The following is a 6,754-nucleotide window of genomic DNA, read 5'->3' as shown; positions in this document are numbered from 1 at the left end:
GAATCTACTAATTCCAAAATCAAGTGCACTAGAAATTTCCTAGAAGACTTTGCGAAAAACTATTGTGCATCAATGCTGACTAGATTAGCAAATCTTGACCACAATGTATTGTTTTCAAACAATTTCAAACAAAAAAGTTGTTTCAATGTAATTTTTGAATAAACCATCCATATTTTCGCCGTCAGAACACAGTGGAGTCACAAATCGACGTTGTGAAATGAGCGCATTGATTCGACATTCACTTTGTGAAATCAGTGACATCATATCCGGCGTTTAGAAAAATTAAAAAAAAGTAGTGAGCATCGTGTCCAAATTGCTTTTAAAATCCAGGGCACTATACAGTCCAGTACTATATAGTTATTTTGTAGTTAGGGATTATAATGGGAATTCAAATATAGCCTGTGTGATGCTAACGGTGCTAAAGTTTCTTGCCAACAATTTCTTTCTTACTGCTGGTGTTATCATCAAAGAGCTTTTGAAGGCAACTCATCGGCCTTGTAGAGATACATTGCAAATGGTTTTTTTTCAAAAAAAAAAAAGAAAAAGACATAAATGTATTTTTTAACTGTTGGTTACAACTTGAAGGATACTTTAGGAGATCGAGGCATTTCTGGACATTGTGAATCTTAAATTAAGAGTGTGAATCTTTCCCTCTCACATCAATTAATATTCATCTTGATACACTGTACACACATAAATATATTAACGATTCAACTAACTTACAATATAGTCCAGTTCTTGTACCTGGATTGATATGAGCAATACCATTTATTTTTGAATTGACATTTAAAACTATAAATGAAAATGACTCAACAGGGAAACACTTTTTTTTAAATCAACAAAAACAAAGTGTATTTGATATAATAGCTTCAGACATGAAAACCTGACATTTTGGGTCTTTTAGACTGTTAAAAAAAAATATATATATATAACATAATGTATTCAAGTATTGTTTGAAGTTCTGTGAAAAAAAAGGTTATATGTTTAGTGCACAAAAACACACCTCCCTTGCTGTGGTTCCCCTTCAAGCCAATTGTAATTCTTTGGTGCATGACATATACATAAAAACACAAAGAGAGTAGAGAGCCCAACAGGAAGAGAAACTGACAAAGTTTACCAGGAACAATAATTTACTTCCTGATTGATTTTATAGCAACATAATCTTGTTTGTGGTCTTCAAGCGATACTGCTGTTACATTTAGTACTAGACTGCTTTTTCAAAACGTATCTGTATCTTTTACATCCCTACTATGAGTACCGATCCTCATAAGGACTCAGGTTTCTTATCTTTGCATAATTTCATTCCAAACCGTCAAAGTTTGCAGTTTGAATCTCTCTGCAAGCACCAAAGACCTGTGTTTGAATTCCTTCTGGGGTTTAGTCACGCTCTGATTAAAACCGATTCAATAGATCAACCTCTTCCTGGTGTCATTTCTGACCTTAAATCGCGATCACTCGAGGCCAGATTGCTTAATAAACAGTGTGGTATGCCAGCGTTTGGTAATTGGCATATTGTTCCGCCATCTGCTCGTAGCCAGATGCCAAGCTCTGCCAGAGGTTACAGAGCCATGATAATAAAAAAAAATGCAAACTCATTTTACAAGGAGATGATTTAACTCATGAGGCAGCCTGGGTTTGCATTTCAAAAGGTAAAAGCTGCTTCTTACCTACATGGTCCAAATTTCGCTGTTTTTTGTTTTGCTGATGATTGATTGTGTGTGAGTGAGGTCAGCGCTCCTGATGTCATTCCCTAAAGATGCATGTTCTCCCTTTTGTTTCCAAACGCAGGTTATCCTGAGAAGTGTTCAACCTTGTTAAGAAAGGACATTTAGCCTTTAGGCTCCTTCTCATCTGATAAAACAAGTACAGGAAATGTCTCTTAGCTGATTGGCCTTGTGTTTTCCTTCGGCAGAGTCCCATGGGGACCTCAGACGTGCACAGTGCTTTCCCTGTGGCAGAGAAAACCCCATCTTTCTTTTAAGTGCTCCACATTAACTCTCCTTCTGCTTCCTTTCTCTCCTGAAATACTACGTACCCATCGAGCATGTGATTCAAGAACGCACTTTTAGCATAGTGTTTACACTGGACTATTGCTACCCGATACTAGAGGATCTACTTACAGTTGGAAGAGGCATGGTGCGAAATGTTGAAGCAGTACAAATCTTCCAAATCTTTCTTTCACAGATTTCCGATAAATAAAAAATTTATTGTTGTATAATTCTGGTCATACACAATCCTCAATGATTAATTCCTCCCTTATGACTAACTTTCAGACAGTTGGCACTTCCGTGAATTGTGAAGGACACTACACACCTCCCTACTAAATCCGAGTCCTTGATTGGTCAACTGGTTTAACTTTCACCTTGTGTTCAATAGATGCAAATTTTGTATATATAGCTAACAAATAGATTTAAAAAACTTCCGTAGCGATGTGTGAACGCAAGAGTTTTGAACAAGGAAGCTCAAAGCGCATATATTTGCATGTTTATATAGTTTCTTCATTGGAAGTAGTGCTGGTCAATATGGGAAAAATTGTACATTACATTATAAGTAATTTTATATCACAATGATGATATATATATATCGTTTTACCACAAAAAGTTTATTTTATTTGACAATTTTTTTCAAGCAACGTAACTGAATCGTCACAAATGAGAAGCATTTTTTGAAGTGCACAACAGGTTTAAGTTTCTTAGTTGGAAGGCACATTTTTGCACAAAACCTCAGCATTAAAAATGATAGAAACAATAGAAGAGAAATGACACAATAGACACTTTTCTGTCGCTCACACGATATGTATTGTCATATCGCCCAGCACTGATTGGAAGTGTTTGCTTTTCTGAGCCTGGTGTTAACTAGGGCTGCCACGATTAGTCGACTAAACTGAAAAAATAATCAGTAATTATTCAACTATTAAAATAATCGCCTGTGGCAGCCCTAATGCTAACACAGCATATCACTAATCTTAGAAGTTATTGCTGTTGTGCCAGTCTTTTCCGGCTGTCCCCTTTTCATTTGCCTTCCCCCATCCTCACCACCGTCTATTTTCTTCCCAAACGCACCTTAACCTAAACAAATATCCAATCAAGAGCTCATCAAACCGCAGCTTCAGACCCATTTTTTTTTTTTTTTTTTTTTTTTTTTAGGGGGAATGGAGAGTTGAGGCAACACGGGGGTAAAACAGTGACGTTAATCCCAAAGGAGCGTGTGAAAAATACCATTCAGTAAGAACACATGATCGGTGAGTTCATATGTTTACACAGTTTGCAAGGTTAACCGCTCAATGAATTGCACCGAGGGGTGGTGGTGGGGGAAAGCAGACAGGCCAGTGTGTGGGTCAGTTATAGGGCTGCAGAATTTATGCTTGTGGCTTCTCTGAATGTGCTGAAGTGTGTTGATCGTGAGGGACAACCCTGGAGAAGCGGAGTTGGACGGCCGCCATCCTGGGAGTGAAAAGTGGCGAGAGAGAAATTGAGCATGTGGTAATGACGGGGTGGAAGACTTACCTCATCCACATAAAGCAATCGCCGTGTCCTTACATGGGTATTCTCATTAGTCAAATTTTTTTTTCTTGTTTACCTTTTAGATGAGTTTTGAACTGTTTTTCATCAAAACAATATTAATATTCTTGTAGTTTGCGATTTTTAATGTTGGAAAGGTATTTTTTAATGGTAGCTTTTTTTACAGTATTATACTGTGCTGTAATCTATGTTATTCTGTATTGTACTTACTTGTTTGACAACAAAAGTCATTGGTTCACCAAGTGACCTCAAGGTAGCCTCATACACGTTGAATTCAAACACTGATGGCGACTCCATGAAACCAAACCACCAGGAGCATTGTGGGGTTCAGGGTCTGGCTCAAAGACACTTTGATCATTGACTACATATGAGAATTAGACTGAGTGAGTGTGATGTCACCTATAGGAAATGACTAGCTTCCGGCTCCATTTAAAGGAAGTCAATTCAGTCGCCATTTTGACGCTATACAGATGCCACCATGTTGGAACCAGAAATTGTCACTAAGCGGTAATGAGTCGGTCTGAATCAACATTTCAATGGCAACTACTCTCACCAATCAGCAGTGAGCTGCTACTTGAAAACGGGCTACACAAAATCTGCCAATCAAATGTTTTGAACGTGTTGTTGAACGTAATGAGAGTGTTCTGACTATAGTCAAGCTAGATTTATTTCCTCTTATATTTAGGAAAAGCTGTATTTGGAATGTCATATCCTGCCAAGAAGGGGACTACCTCTGTTAAAAAAAAAAACTGGCTTCAAGTCATTTTGAGCCGAACCAGTGTGTCACATATTCTTTTTTAACCATGTTTTGTTAACATTTAACTGCAATGTTTTTATGCCTGAATGTAAGACTAGCTTAAATGTGTGAGTTTTACACAGGGGAAACAAGACGGAATTGGAAGCAAAGTGGAAAACCCACAGAACCTAGTTGAGAAAACATAAAATGATTAAATTGTTTATGATGATTTGCCACTTGAACTGTTTGATTTGCTCAATCATTTTTGGGGCTTGGATTCAAGTGTCTTATAGTAGTGAGTGATCTGCATCCACCTCTCCTACCTGAAGAGGCGGGTCGAGCAGCAGGAGGTCTGTTTCTCTGGAGCAGGGGTAATTGTTTAAAAGTGCACTCCTCGTGCCTCCTAATCAGATGCATACTCGGGCATTTACATACGAGTCTCCACGGGTTGCTCGGGAATGCCTTACAAGCGATGTGAGAGGCAGAGACCCGTCGTTAGTGAACCACCCGGTTCTTTCCACTTCACGTTACTCCCATGTTTGATTCACAGAGGGGGTGCAAAAGATAATTATGAGAATGTGTGTAAAATGTTGAGGATCAGAAAGGCAGAATAGCTCATTCTAAGTCACAGACAAATGTTTGGACTCCCCTTTCTGACAATCTCCTCCTGCACCTTTGAGATATCAATACCTGGTAGGAATCCAGCGCTCCTATCTATCTGGCTATCAGCGGCACCTTCATGGATTAGGTCTGCTTTCATGGATTCCTTTCAGCATGCATTAGCTAATTTGTCAATATTTGTATCTAAACTCTAACTTGAGTCTGGCATGGTTACAAGGAGGGCAAAAAAAAAAAAACATGGCCTCTGAAAAGCATTTTAATCAGAGCGCGCACCGTGGGGACAGAGGCTGGCATCGGAGAGCTCTTTACCTCATCAGAGCTCTGCCAGTGGTGATTGGGAGAAACACTCAGTCAGATTTTTATTGAATAACCTCAGCTCAGAACCAGTGGGGGCTTTACTGTAATAGAGCTGCAGAGGTGACAGCCAAATGGTGCTTATTAAACTGAAGGCTAATTCTTACTCGATGTTGTGCAGCAATCTCACCTTGTAGAGGGCTTATGGTTTGGCATTGCTGGTGTTGACTGTTTAATGACCGACTTCCATCTGTGCACAGATATCCTCCTAAACTTTAAAAAAAAAAGACATAAGCATGCATTTTTTAACCATAGCAACTGCTTGAATGAGTAGCTTAGCTTACTTGGATAGATTCATGCCTCAGGTCTTCAGGAGTAAAAGCTCCGGGTTCCATCATCTCCGCTTATTTACACAGTACACATTTCTGTCTACAAATTGAGCATGACGTCTAATGGAGTGTGAGCATGGATTAATTATCCCCGCATTTATACTAATGGCTCCTTCTCCTCTGATTAATGATGACACATGTCACAGCGGAGCAGAGCACGACGAAAAACATATGAAGATTTCAACGCCGGAATAAGACCTCTCATAAAGCAACGGTCAGATATTAAATCTGACAAAAGTGTCAGCTGGTGATCAGTGAGGTAATTTGTATGGGGCCTATTGCTATTTGATAGAGTATGAAGTCTCTGAGCCTGATTTGGTTTTAAATTGAATAGAGGGCACGGTTTTGTTTGGGTTTGTATGGCGTTTGATGGTGGGCTACATGTTGGTGTGTAGTTGTTAGTATTTTTGCCTCAAAGTAAGGTCGTGGTTCAAGTCTTGGCTGGGTCCTTCCTGTATGGAGTTTGCATGCTGTCCTTGATTTTGTAGTCCTGGAACGGAAAGGTCACCAGTTGCTGGGATAGGCTCCAGCATCCATGTGATTCCGAAAGGGATTTCAAAATGGATGGATGGATTTTTGATGGTTTTTTTGGGGTCAAGTAAAGCATATAGAAGCTGCTATCCAAATGCCGTACAAAGGCGGGGTAACAGGAATTGTGTTAATTGTTTTGTTTTTTGTGTGTGTGTGTTATTGTTTCTTTTTGTAAAGTGTATGGTCTAAAATAAGTTGGTAAATAGAAGTGGTAATGCTTTCTGTGGATGACTATCAACTCTGCTATTGTTAATTATAATCTTCTGATTCTCCTTAAGAAGTTAAACGGATTCTGTGGTGTTGCCACATCAATGCTAACATATTAGCATCATGCTAACAGCTTTTCCATCAAGTACCATAGTTCTATCTAATGCTTCTGTAGGTTAACTTAAATGTCAGGAAAATCACACATTCACAAACATGGCAAGAACATGAGTTTGACGTGGATGTTCATTTAAGTGGAGGAAAGCTAGACTATTACTAGAAAATCCCTGACATCATCTTTACCATTTTATGAAGTTATTTCAATATGTAAAAAAAAAGGTGCTACAAATGTAAAAATTTGATGTTTTTTCTCTATTTTGTTTTTACTCCATCCCTTTTTACGATTGTTAGAGAAATGTAATAAACTGCTCTTTAAGGTAAATTTTTCTTTCTTTTTG

At 38.6% G+C, this 6,754-nt stretch overlaps 1 protein-coding gene across 4 annotated transcripts in view; it reads left to right on the top strand.

Annotated features, from left to right (window-relative positions):
* The window catches only part of cald1a (caldesmon 1a), a 76,307-nt gene that overhangs the window by 5,903 nt on the left and 63,650 nt on the right, over positions 1 to 6,754 (top strand). For 2 of the 4 annotated variants that reach the window (XM_024290970.2, XM_024290988.2), the window contains exon 2: positions 3,147 to 3,241. The exons of the other annotated variants lie outside the window; for them this stretch is intronic. The gene's annotated coding sequence lies outside the window, so the exon portion shown is untranslated. The remainder of the gene's footprint in view (positions 1 to 3,146; positions 3,242 to 6,754) is intronic. 4 annotated transcript variants of the gene reach the window in all.

This window comes from Oryzias melastigma, linkage group LG23 (genome assembly GCF_002922805.2).
Source record: "Oryzias melastigma strain HK-1 linkage group LG23, ASM292280v2, whole genome shotgun sequence".
NCBI lineage: Eukaryota > Metazoa > Chordata > Actinopteri > Beloniformes > Adrianichthyidae > Oryzias > Oryzias melastigma.
Note: the sequence above shows the minus strand (reverse complement) of the source record. Positions and strands in the feature narration are given on the sequence as shown.